This window comes from Lactuca virosa, chromosome 8 (genome assembly GCF_052849685.1).
Source record: "Lactuca virosa cultivar CGN04683 chromosome 8, Lactuca_virosa_CGN04683_v6, whole genome shotgun sequence".
Taxonomy (NCBI): domain Eukaryota; kingdom Viridiplantae; phylum Streptophyta; class Magnoliopsida; order Asterales; family Asteraceae; genus Lactuca; species Lactuca virosa.
The window spans coordinates 237,588,774-237,603,436 of NC_136433.1; positions in this window are offsets into that span (position 1 = coordinate 237,588,774).

The window sequence follows — 14,663 nt, forward strand, 5'->3', positions numbered from 1 at the left end:
TTAATCCGTTTTATAAGTTGAATTTTGACGATTGCTTTTATAAAAGTTTAGTATTGTTGCATTTGTTGGTAGATAAATAGACAAGGTTAGTACCACCGACTACTTTTAATTTATACCGTCGTATAAAACGGTATTATATGTGAACAAATTTATACGCAGAAACATACATAATTCCAAATAATAATAAAAAAGTATTATATGTGATCAGACTCATACGTAGGAAACATACATAAAAATAAACATGTAAAATAAAAAAAATTATGTTGAGAGTAGATAAGATTGAATTTATACGGCCATGTACATATAAAAAAAACAAGTAATTTTTTTAAAAATTAATGAACGAAAGTTCTAAATATACGTTGAAACCTTGCTACTCGAATTTATACCAACACATACATAGAAATAAGCATATAAAATACCGTTGAATTTTGTTGGTAGATAAATATACAAGGTCGGTACCATGATAAAAAGTAATATTGTATTGATAAAACGTATTATATGTGATTGAAATCATACGTAGGAAACATATATAACAATAATTAGCTCAAAATCATACACAAAAATTACGCCGAAACGTAAAGAAACTCGAATTTTTTACTGACACATACATAAAAACAAGTAAGTAGTATTCTTTTAAGGTAACAAACGAAAGTTCAAATAATCATAATTATATTATATATGAACCGACTCAGACGTAAGAAGCGTCCATAAAAATAAACATGAAAACGTAAAAAATTTGACGTTGAAACATAAACAAACTCGAATTTATACTGACATATACATAATGTAACATCCCTAAAATCATAAGTACAAATTTCATTTTTAAATCAACCCAAACCATCTTTCATTCATGTCAAACCATCATAACTATGTCAATATGAAAATAGTTATCAGAGTACAAGTCCCAAAATCATAAAAAAAAAAAATGGACACGGGTGGATGCACTGGGATCAGGCCGGGCCCTTCCCCTTCGAACCGGAAGTACCTGAAACATAAACTTAAACCGTAAGCACAAAGCTTAGTGAGTTCCCTAAAATACCACATATCAGACAAGCAATAGGTCACGCCCAATGAGTATAACAGGCATTGCCCTAACTTGCATAACGGACCCCGCCCAATGAGTATAACGGGCCCCGCCCAATGAGTATAATGGGCCTCATACTTCAACATATCATGGTATCGGACCTTCTTCATCTCCTCGTCCGCCACATACTGCAGAACGAACAAGGCCCTCTCACGGAACATGGCAGTGATCTCCGCCACGATCTCGGTAATCTGGCGAAGGTCCTGAAATTCCCTCGCCAACTGCGAACCCCAATCACGGGTGCAAACTCAGCCCTAAATCTCGTAACGAAGTCATCCCAGGGCATCGTCTCAACTGCCTCGCCTCCCAAAGCATAGTCCACTTCCTCCCACCAATCGCGAGCTCTGTCCTTCAGAAGACAGGATGCAAATATGACCTTCGACTCATCGGGGCAGAAGCTAGTCCGGAAGGCGTTCCCGATGTCCGCCAATTACCGTCTTCTAGAAATGGGGTCCTTCATTCCGAAGAACTCAGCAGCCCCACAGACACGAAACTCTCGAACCGTCAATGAGCATGGACCCACCATAGCTACCACCTCAGTGCGAAATACACCCAGACGCTCATCCAAAATATCCATGATACCCTCCTTGATCGTACCAAAGATCACAGGAGTCTACTCCAAAATGACACGGATAATCTCAAACAAAATGAACTACCGGATCTGATCATCAAAGCGTCCGACTCCAAATCCTGAACCCGGTCCCTCACCAGGACCTGAACCCCCTCGAGTGACCACCATACTAAAAATAAACCATTCAAACCATCAGAAAACACTCGAAAAATCTCAACCATATGGGTACCTTAGTATAATTGTGACTCCCTTGACTCGAGTACGGATCCTGTGTGTCCAGTAGTACGGGCCTAATACCACCTTCCACACATATCCGTACTTTCCTCAAGAGTCATCCCGATTCCCTTAAGTGACTCCCTAAACAACGACATTTGTTAATGCTAACATGCTTCCTAGGTTCTCCTAGGATTCCCTTCCCCCCACTCTCCACCATCAGCCGCAGAAGAAACCCCCTCTAACACCCGCTAACTACCTTATGAATATAATTACATGCAACAGACACTAGATAATTCTTCAACTGCAAGGTCTCACCCTACAATGGTTGGACTAAAACAAGAGTTGTGCAATAGAGTTAAACCTAACCTTCTAAACTTATCTAATTTCTGCAACATGTAACCTAACATATTCGCTTGATAGTCGGCTAGCACTAGCAGTGGTTCCTAAAAGCACAAAGCAAGCAACATTCGAGCATCGAGTTTTAACCAGAGCACTGCTTAATAGGCCATCCTAAGATACCATCATTAATCCATATTAGCATGAAGTTCTATAGGCTCATACAGTAAGCATACAAAGGCATCTCTCCGATCACACAATTTTGAGCAGATCCTTAGCCCTAATCTAGCATGCTATTCTCATATTCACATACTATATGAATAAACATGTATGGGTATTTTGGAAACACTTACCTAAGCTCGGTCGATTGCATGCATCACACCTCTTCTTTCTAGTATTAATCCTTTTAGAAAATCATTTCTTTATGAAAAACTTACCAAATCCTCAGTATGAGTTCAGACACACCCGAGAGTGTGTCTGAATCCCTCAAACCAAGGCTCTTATACCAACTTGTAACATCCTAAAAATCGTAAGTAAAAATTTCATTTTTAAATAAACCCAAACCATCTTGCAGTCATGTAAAACCATCATAAGTATGTCAATATGAAAGTACCAGAAACATAAACTTAAACAATAAGCACAAAGTTTAATGAGTTCCCCAAAATACCACATACCATATAAGCAACGTGCCCCGCCGGTTTCTCGGAATTTATCTCAATGGTTGAACCAAAATCCTCCAAACCAGGTCATCGAAAATCCCAACGCTGGTGTTCAAACTTGTTCTGCTACTAACATCAAAAACGAATGTCATTTCTCGGCATTTATCTCAATGGTTGAACCAAAATCCATCAAGGAAGCATTAGAACTGTAACACTCTATTCCAGGTAGTTACCCTTTAAGCCCCTGAAATGATTTTCTTGGCAATATTGGTCCCTTTCGTATGTTGGGCGTACTTATGGGTACGCTTAGCGTACTTATGGGTACGCTTAGCGTACTGAGGTGGAATGATCGTGAAGGTGCACCACGTACGCGGGGCGTACAATTTGGTACGTGGGGCATACATGGAAGATGGACAGAACCCTAATATCCGGGATTGAGGCATATATAAACGTCCTTAAGTCATTTGGACCAGGCCCTAATTATCCTCCATAGCCTCATTTCGTCCCTTAACCTCATATTTCCTTGTGAGTGTGATTTTTGAGCTTAGAAAGTGTGTGGTGGCCATTTTAGAGAGCATTCAAGAAGGAGAGGGTCGTGATCAAGCTTTGGGTGTCATTGAGCTTCTAGATCATGCATCAAGTTCATCTTGAGGAACTTCTGGTGGTATAAAATTGTGGCCTTGTCATCTCTTTTGATTATTTGAGCTAGGGTTTTGTTATGGAGTTCCCTTTTGGATTTTGGACCTTCTCTTGTGAGTTGAGCAACTCCAGAGATTAGGATTGCTAGATCTAAGCTCTTTGAGCATGTTTGATGCATAAAGGTGCCATATTGGAGGTTGTTTTGACCCCATGCATAAGTTAGAGGTCTTAAATGAGGTCTTAGTGAGAAGCATGAAGAATAGGGGTCACTCATGACATGCAAGTGCATAAAGTTGCCAACTTTATGCCGTAGAACATCTTAATGGACTCAGATTTAAAGTTTGTCGTTCAAATCCCAAGTATTAAGTACTTAATGGTCGATTGTGCATGTTTGGCTTATACGTCGTGCGTAGTATCACGTACGCAACACGTACTGCTTAAGGGGCTAGTACGCTAAGCGTACTAGAGTGGTACGTAGTGCGTACACACTCAGTTGGGTTTGGGCTTTGTTTAGGCTTGTAAGCTTATTGGGCCTTATTCAGTTTTTGGCCTTGTTCCATTTAGAGTTTTGGGCTGATATTCTGTTTTGGACCATAGTTGTTTTGGTTGGGCCTTATTGGGCCATGTGGCCCATTAATGGTCTTTATCTTGGGCCTTAGGCCCATTAGCAAAGGAGAGACTTTTGGGCCATTATGGAAGGACTTAGACTTAAGTGTTTAGACTCTTTGATCAGGTTGTGTATAAACCTAATTTAGGGTTAATTGTATTATTGTTCATCGTGTGGTTTCGGACTGTTAGGCGAGCAGATCTTGTGTTCAGCAGATTGAGGTGAGTCTTCTCATCACACTCATGGGTCGAAGGCACCAAGGCCGGCTCAGTAATTGATATGTATGAGATGATTAGTAATGGAGTATGTGATTGTGGTTATTTGATCTATATGTGGATTTACGTGAAGACCATGGGAGGAGCCCATGGCACATGACAAGACCATGGGAGAAGCCCATGGGTCGGGGACATAAGACCATGGGGTTAGCCCATGGCATCCCAATGAAGATCATGGAGGGAGTCCATGGCAGACTTATATGTATATATGTGTGCATGGTATTATGTGATTATATGATTGATGTGTTTTGGGAAACTCACTAAGCTTGTGCTTACAGTTTTATTGAATGTTTCAGGTACTTCTAGAGATAAGGGCAAGGGCCTAGCTTGATGGTGCGACGTGCATTCTCCCGTGTTTTCACATCTAGTTTCCAAATCTGAATTTTAAACACTATGGCTATGAAATGGGATTTTTGGACACATTGTGGATGATATTTATGAAATTAAAAGTTAAAATTTTCTGTAAAAATTTGGGCTGTTACAAGAACATGCTGACTAGATTACACCCATGCAAGAAGAGTTAGCAGAATTTGATAGAAATGAAGTGTGGAATCTCGTTCCTTCTCCTTAGGATCACCCTATCATTGGTACGAGATGAGTTTTCCGAAACAAGATAGACGACGCTGGAGTCATTATGCGAAACAAAGAAAGATTGGTGGCCAAAGGATTCACTCAGATTGAAGGACTTGATTATGACGAGACCTTTACTCTTGCTGCTCGTCTTGAAGCCATCAGAATCTTTGTTGCTTATGCAGCTCATAAAGGCTTTAAGGTTTACCAATTGGACGTTAAAAGTGCTTTTCTCAATGGTGAACTGGATACCAAAGTGTATCTCCAACAGCCGACCAGTTTTGTCAATCTTTCTTATCTGAACTGTTGCTACAAACTCTGAAAAGCTGTTTATGGCCTTAAGCAAGCTCCTCGCGCCTGGTACGAGACTCTCACCGACGTTCTCAAGCGTTCGGGTTTTCAAAGAGGAATTCTTGATCCTACCCTATTCCGAAGGTCAAATGGAAAACATCTCATGCTATTCCAAATCTACATTGACGATATCATTTTTGGATCCACAGATTCATCAATGGTTGCTGATTTTACCAAGTTAATGGTTATTCGATTCCAAATGAGCATGAATCGCAAATTAAGTTTCTTCCTCAGACTCCAAGTAAATCAAACCAATAAAGGAATCTTTATTCACTAAGAAAAATACATTTCCGAGCTTTACAATAATTATTCAGTGGACACATGTGCCTCTGCAAAGGTTCTTATGAGTTTCGGACACAAGATCTTCTCGGACCCATTAGGTGTTGCTGTCGATGAAAAGAAGTATAAGGGAATGATTGGATCGCTAATCTACCTAACAGCAAGTCGTTCGGACATCATGTTCTCTACATGTATGTGTGCCAGATTTCAGGTAAATTCAAAGATCTCTCATCTTTTCGCGGTTAAGCAAATAATCTGATACCTCAAAGGTACAAAGAGTCTTGGAATTTGGTATCCAGCAAATGAGAGTTTCCTCCTTCAAGCATACTCCAATTCAAACTATGGCGGTCTTCAATTGGACAGAAAAAGCACCTCATGGGGTTGTAAATTTTTGGGTGGAAGATTAGTTAGCTGGTTATCTAAGAAACATAATTGCATTGCTCTTTCAACAGCCGAAGTGGAATACATTTCTGCTGCTAGTTGCACTTCTCACGTTCTATGGATGGAATCTCAGCTTTTGGACTATGGTTATCGATTTCAACAAATTCCAATATATTGTGATTCTCAAAGTGTCATTGCGATCTCTCATAATCCAATTCAACACTCCATGACATAGCACATCGATATTCGGTACCATTTTGTTAAAGATTGTGTTTTAAAAGGAAACATTGAACTTATTTTTGTTCCATCTGACGATGAAATTGTTGATGTCTTTACAAAGGCATTAGACAAAACCAAACTCAATGGGTTGCTGAACAAAATGGGTATCATGTTGCCTGATCCTCAATTCCTCCAAGAGACATGTACTCTCTGATGGAAAAACCAGAAACTGAATTAATTCCGAAGTCGAAATATTTTTCATCTCAGAATCATTTCCAATTGATATAAATAGGATCATTTTACGTGTCTTTTTGTCTAACCTCTTCTTCTAGATTTAAGCTATACAACTTTCCTCATTTTTTGAAGTTCATGACCAATATAGTCACAATGGTATTTTGCTTTGATCTCGCCTCAGAATCTATCTCAAAAGAGTGTTATGAAGTTCACCTCGGAATTCAAGTCTGAAACGGTAATGTGCATTCACCTCTTACCTCAGACTCTTCATGTCTCGGGATCTCAAATCTGTTGAAAAATTGTCCTCTAAGATCTTCATACATTTTACCTCTGATATTCAGTCTGAGTCTGTGCAATCTTGAACTCTATATCATGTACAATTGTTATGTTCATTTCTCTTTGAAGCATCTTATGACACTCTATCTCGGAACTTCCTTGCTCCGAGATCATTCGTTTCAATAAAGTTCAAAGGTTTTTCATTAAAGTTTTTTTCCAAAACGTTTTCTTAAATGATTTAACAGTTATTTTTTTAATGATTATCCTTAATTCCTAAATAATCGCGCCGTTTGCACATGTCTCGATAAAGTGCACATCAACTTAAACTGAAACGACGGTTTTCATTTTCGCACGTATTGTCATCGCATCTTTCTTCCTTGCAGGAAAATCACATTTCAATTTTGGCAACACATTTAATGTGATCCGTTTACCAATCGGGTGCAGTCATTACACTTTTTCAAAACCCAAACCAAATATCCAAACTATATAAAGATTTCAAACCCCAAATGTTCTTTTTTACGCTCTATTAACCTTCTTCTCCAATATTCTCTCTGCAACCTGTTCTTCAAGCCTTCATACCGGCAACAATGGCCTCTTCACAAAATTCCCCAAAAATTCCAAAAATAGTCTCGAAGATGAAATCCACCAAAGGTTCTGCTTCATCTTCATCAACTGAACCCATCCTTCATGAAACCACTCAACTCTTCTCGCTCGATCCTATGGATTACTACGAATCCATTCAAGTGATGACTGAGTTAATCTCATGACATCCCATCACCATTCCCCTCACTAAAACCATAAATCCCTAAATACCTCTACGAATCCTTCACATTGCCTTCGATCAAGCATTGCAAGATCAAGCACCACCTGCAATCAAGAAGTCCAAGAGTTAGATACTCATTTGAAGCAACGTAGAAGTTACGATTATTACCTAGGATGAAGAGATAATGTATGGAGTCATTATACAAGCCCTTTCTCGTTGATGATTTCGAAACGTAATCATCCTATGGGGGAGATAATTGTAACGCCCGCAGATTCAGACTAGCCAAATTAGAGACAATAAGCCTCAAGGATGACTTTTTTATAGAATATTATTTATAATAAATAATCTTAACCAAGTTGTAGTATATGTCACAAGGGTTCCGTACATATAAGGAACGTTGAAATCCGAATTATAACGAAGAAGTTATTACCTATCGAAGTTTTGCGACCAAACCGGCACGACGCTATGTGACGTAAAAAGTGAGATTATGATAAAGTACTTTTTCGCATTAGCGATCTAAACGAAAATTGTAGTATACATTAAACCGAGAGCGTGCATAAAAAGAACGCCCAAATCTGACTTTGTATGAGGAAGTTAAGATTTTTCCAAGATTCGGCATAGAAGTATGTAGTCTGGAATTCGAATATTAGATCGACCAATTTTTAGCCGACACAACCTAAATGAGAATCGAAGATCTCGTTAAATGGAGCTCAACGATAAAAAGACAGATGAAAATGGACGTCAGATGACAAAGTAATGAATTTTTAACGAACTTTTAATGTCCCGACCTGTTAAAAATATAACTTTAAAAATAAATTCAAAATTAGCCAATGGAGTCTAAAAGAAAGTTGTAGAGTACATCTCTACCTACTTGTGGATATAAATAACGTCGAAAATGGAGCTCGTATGCGAAAGTTACGAATTTTAGAAGACGGAAGTGTGATTTGCGAGACTGCTCAAAGGAACACCTCACACAAGTAGAGGGAACGCCCCGCGTTCGCATACTCAGTCTCGGATCAGCCATGTCGCCCCAACAGTTCCCCCCTCATACACGCTGCGTAGGCAGGAGCGCCCTGCGCACCCGGAACGCGTTGCGTCCCTCCAAGGAGCGCCCTGCGCACCGAGGTTCCAGCCTCCTAAAAAGGAGGTGCGAGGGTAGCCTTCATTCTTCACTCCTCACCCATTCTTTCTCTCTCTACTCTCTCTCTCTCTCTCTAAACACCCCCAAGCCCTAGAATCTTTCTAGTGCTAGGAGAAGGCCCCGGAGCACCCGAAGGCTCCGAGAAAAGAGCTTTTCGGGTCGGGAAGTTCTGCCCCTGCAGAGCCTGGTTTCTAGGAAACCTCCCGGTAAGAGATTTATGCTTACCCTACTTTAAGTATAGCTTAGGTTTAAATTTATTACCATTATTATAAACTTATAAACAATATATAAATTATAAAATATAATATATAAAGTGTTATTATAATATCTTTAAACTACTCGCGGTACGGGGAATCTGGTTTGAAGGATCACATAGGGTTGTTGGATTTCAGAAGTGCTATAATGCCAAAATGGTCCTGCCTTCCGGTGTTTCATGTCTGGCCCCTGTCTGTACATAGTAGTTGAAAAGTATTGTTTAACATTTATAAAACAAAATCACTTGTAATTAGTCGCGATAAATATTAGACTAAAATTTAGTGGTAATAATACTAGGTTTCGTTGAAGGAAATTATATTGTTAAGAAACGAAGCGCTATCCAAGTTTGGAATCATAACCTTGACAAGTGAGTACATAGTCCCTTTCATGAACATGATTTTTAATACAAGTATTAAATTATATATTTATGTGTGAAATATCTGATATTTCCTGAAATACATGTTAAAGAAGATACCTGATAATATATGATGATTTAGGATACAAAGTAAACCTAAATTAATTAAGAGGAATATTGGGTAGTATATCCTTACGAGTACGGGTGAGATTGTCACCACTAGCATTTTTGGCTAGGAAATTCAGTCATCAGGTAAGCAAGGACTATTGTGAGACTTGTGCTAACACATTTAAGTGTACAATATGAGTTCCTAACGAGCCATGTAGTGTTAGAATGCAAATCTCTCGAAGTATGTGAAATCTCTCCCAAATCTCTCCAAGTATGTGAAATCTCTCCCAAATCTCTTCAAGTATGTGAAATTTCTCCCAAATCTCTCCAAGTATGTGAAATCTCTCCAAGTATATCGAATCCTTCCTAAATCTCTCCAAGTATGTGAAATCTCTCCCAAATCTCTCCAAGTATGTGAAATCTCTCCAAGTATATCGAATCTCTCCCAAATCTCTCCAAGTATGTGAAATCTCTCCCAAATCTCTCCACGTATCTCAAATCTCTCTAAGTACCTTCCTTAGTCGAAAACAGCTCAAAACCGAAAGAGAAAACCCAATAGGACCCTCTTGGTCCGGACTCCTCTTGGTCCGAAACCCTCTTGGTCCGGAACCCTCTTGGTCCTAAACCTCTTGGTCCTAAACCCTCTTAGTCTGGAATGCCTTCTAAGGAACCAAGAGGAATCACATCTTTGGAACCCCCCTCACTCCGGAAGGCTTCTCTCCGGAACACCATGCTCGGACCCTTCAGAAGTCTAGCCAGCCTCGCACCTCGGTCCGGACCGACCAAATTCGCACCTGACTCCGGACTTCGCTCGTGACTTCGGAACTCGCCCAGCGCCTCCGCAACTCCTTGGTTTCCACTTCGGACCCTCGCATACCTAACCCTCCACTCCGGAATTCTAAGAGGAGCTTTGGAAATTGTTATGTGGCTCCGGAATTCACCTTTTGACTCCGGATTTTGGACTATTTCGGATTTTTTCTCCATTTTGGGGTATTTTGACGTCGGGAATCCCATCAAACTCGTGTTTTTCGTAACTTAGACCCCTAAAACCTCTATTTTGTGCCAAATTTGATTATTTAAATCATATTTACATAAAATAAAAGTTTAGGATTTATAAAGATCTTATCCTAAATCAAGATAAGGACAATGAGGTTTGACCTTGTGATTTGATGTAATCTTCCATTTCCCATGCAAATCACAGTACCCAATGTTTTAACCACCAGATAACCATGCATGAACCATCAGATCCCCATGCACCAAAGTTCCCTCCTTTTCTTATACTCTTAAGCAACGATAGTAAAAAGAAAATGGGGCTTCACATTTCCTCTCACTTCTCTCCTATTCTCTCACATACTCCTCCCAAGAGCAAAAATCAAGGATCTTGCTGAAAGCAAGATTTCTCAACTTCTCTCTAGAGTTTTAAGTAAGTTTCTCCACTCATATAACATGTTATGTAATTTTCAAAATGAATCCATATTATTTTATTCATAATAATATGTGATGATCACCTTTAGGACAACATTCCTCCCAGGAAGTTCCTCATCTCAGCTAAAAGTTTAAGCTTGAAATCTTCACTCCATCACTCCAAACAACTCATCAACCAACTCAAGGTGAGCTTCATACCCCCACTTTTTCTAAGTTTTTTTTGTTTTTGGGGAGAGAATACAAGTCAAATCATGTCTAAATCCTTGGATAATTGCATGTATTTGTATGTTTAGTGTGGGAGTTGAAATATGATTATTTTATTTTAATCTTCATGAAGGTAAAACTTCACAGATTTCATGAAAATCAGAAAAATGTTTAAAAATCACCACATAAAGAATACTTTGTATACAAAAAGAGCCTCTCAAAGTTTTGGGTGTGTCCAATATACCCCCTTATTCCATATCTACATATGTAGAAATAAAAAGCTGCTAAAATAGACCTTATAAGTTGTCACTATTTCTAGAATCTTCAAAGTTTGTTACTTTATGCCCTATAAATGACTTCTTGCAAACTATTAGGGAGTATTTTATAAATATTTGATATAAATATTTGCGTCAAGAAAATATACGAAAATAGAGTTTTCATGACAAATATATTTGCATGTCATAAACTCCTGTCGTAAAACCTTCAAGAACATAAGTAATGTTCTATATGTCATAAAACAGAAAATGCGTGTCATAACCTCCAGTTATAAATTTGCACAAATTATAACTTGACACTTTTTCTCTTGACTAAAATGGCTTATTTTTCAATAAACGAAATGGAATGAACACGAGCACCCAGTAACAAGCACAATAAACGATATGGAACGAGAACAATATTTCTATTCAATGAGTACGAAATTCATTAGTTACCTAACGAATAATGGATCTCAAGCGATTACTCAAAAGGTTGTTAATATTCTAGTCAGACAAATCTCAAAAGTACCTAAATATAAAAATATTAGTGTACGTCTAAAGTCCTGTAAGGAGTTATAGCCAGAGTCTCCTGGAGGAAGAGCGGAAATTTGTGTATAGATCTATGCGGGGTTGACACCCCGCACCTTCGCTGTTCGCTACAACTAGACATGCCAGTCTACGGTGACAAATGTCTTTTCCAAATCGAGGGCGCCTGAGAAACGCCAAAACAGGCTTCCGTCATATTAGTATGGTTATAACGACTCACTAGAATATGTTATGTTATCTAGAAATTTATGCAAGGAAAACCTCATAAATAAATTTTGGCACGTTGTGTTGACTGTCCTACACATGATAAGTGATGGTCCGCATTTGTTGCGTTGACTGTCCTTTTTCATCGCGTAGGATGTCCACAATTGCCTTGTTGATTCTTTCACCTAACAAGTATAGAGTGTTAATGCTGTTATTTTACAAGTCAGAAAACGTAGGACTTTATGGAAAACGTTTGTAAACGATTTTGAAAACGATAAACTAACACACACATATGCAAGTTTACACAAGTGGGAACCGAACTTACGAATATTTTATAGCAGAAAATATAGGATTTTCTGGAGTAAACAATTTTATACGATTTCGATAACGATAAACTAGAACACACACTCAATTTTACTCGATAAGAAAAACAATATTTAAAACTATAATCTCTTTATGAAAATAGGGGATTTTCTGGAAACGGTTGACTATTACTACACAAAAGAACTATTCTCGAACACGGCTCGCCTTTACAAATTTCACTACTTTTCAAAATCACTCCTTATAAGGATGAACAAAAGTAATGACATGCACACATGTATCCATAATTTTCAAAGCAAGGCTTCAAACGATTTCATAGAAAATATCGGATTTTCTGAAAGTACAATAAGAACGATTCTAAACAAGTGTAAACGATTTTATACAAAAATGCTTATGAACTCACCAACTTTTTAGTTGACGCTTTTCAAAACAACTTGTATTCTCAGGGATCTAGTAAGCAGGTAACAAGGGACGCGGATGCAGGTCTATTTAGCTGTAGTTTGGAATTTTCTGCTTATGTCTCTTTTGTTTAACTCGAAGAACAAATACAATATGTAAACAATGTAAGTTTGTTATCTCAATGTATGATGTTTGGATTGCTCTGTTTCATTTATATTCAATTGTTATGATACTGCACAATGAAGTCACCCGCCTCTGGACGTTTCCGCCGTCTGGTCTGGGGGTGTGACAGATTGGTATCAGAGCATTGTTTATAGTGAACCGATATATCTAGCCATACAAGATATACAACTATAAATACAATGGGACTAAAACACACTCTGCGTAAAAGTATACTTTAAAAAGATAAGTATTTTATAAAAGTATACACATTTACTAACACAGTATCATACCGAGAAGAAAACAAAGGTAACTAAAGGTTGAACGCTACAGTCAAACCTGGGCAGTTATGTAATCATATCTGGGATAAATATAGCCTGATCAACTATATTTATTTGAGATATGACCAACATGTGCTTGGGAGTGATGGTGGTGTTGCAACAAACCTAAAACCTACCAAATATGAGTACAAGAGAATACTAGAATCGAACATCAAGTTTAAAAATACTATAGGAGTATTTTAGGATACTATAAACCCCTCCCATACCTAAACTTTCCCCGTATATCTCGTACCTCGATTCTCGCACAAACAAGTAGTTGAAATTCCTCGCCAAGACTTCTAATACCCTGTCATGGTAAATTATGGATGGAGCAAGGAGAGACCAAAGAAGTCTATGAGGAAAAACCCAGAAGTGGATCCTAAGGAATACCAAGAGATGAATCGTGAAAGGGAGGACTCCGACTAAGAACCCAGCAAGGATAAAAGCGCCAAGGAAACCCTTGGCGAAGCTCTACCCAATTGATAGTCGATCAGAGACCCTTTCACCTTTCTCTTCCCAGATACATAAACACCCCATATAGGTACTCCTTGAATAGACATACCTAGAAACAAAATGATACCCACGCAAAAACAAGTTGAGGAATTGGCTCCTATCCAATTTAGGGCGCACCTTCACGAAAGACACCCCGATCCACAATCGACGTGAACCGAACTCCGATAGCCAACACCCTAACGAATCAAGCATCACCTCTGTATGGGCCACGAGTAACCCGAATTGACTCCCGGGTTCCAACTCCCTGTCTTGGAGTAATGGAAATCGTAGACAAAGCCTAGTATGCAACAATGTAAATCCGATTTCCCCCCACAAGTAACAAGAACGCCATTCCAAATGCCTTACGAAACCCACAAGCAGGACCAGAAAACTATGCAGGCCATCTACATTCTTTGAAAGAGGAAATGGTCATTTGGAGACCACAACTCATCGTAATCAAGGCTAGGGCAGCCTTAGCAGTGTAAAGAACACAAAAAGGGTACCCATAGTATAAGTGAAATGGTCAAGCACTTTGTGCGCTAAAAGAGAATCACCGCACTACTCGCCTTTGGTTCATAATGCCTTTAATCGCAACCAGTAGTAGTAAACCAAGAGGAGTACGCCCTCCAAGAATCCATACAACCGAATCCGCTAACTTTATTACTAACTATGTGCTATTTCGGACGGACTTAACGTTATACAATATATGTTTCCACTCATTACCATAACTGCATCACGGCATGTAGGTTGACACAATTAACACCAATACGTTAAGATTATACGAGTAAACTCACTTGAAATCAACTACGGGTACTTACAAGCTCACCTTTCGTGTGCAGCAGAGTCATGTCTTCTCACAAAGATAACCAATACCCCGACGGTGCACTGGTCCTACGAATAGACTCTGCCACTTTCCAAGCCACCGTAACAGCTACCGTAGCAGCCGCCATGGCATACTTCAGTGCCAACAGCACGAACGAAAATGGAAGCAGTATCAATGAATTCAACCGTAACAACAAC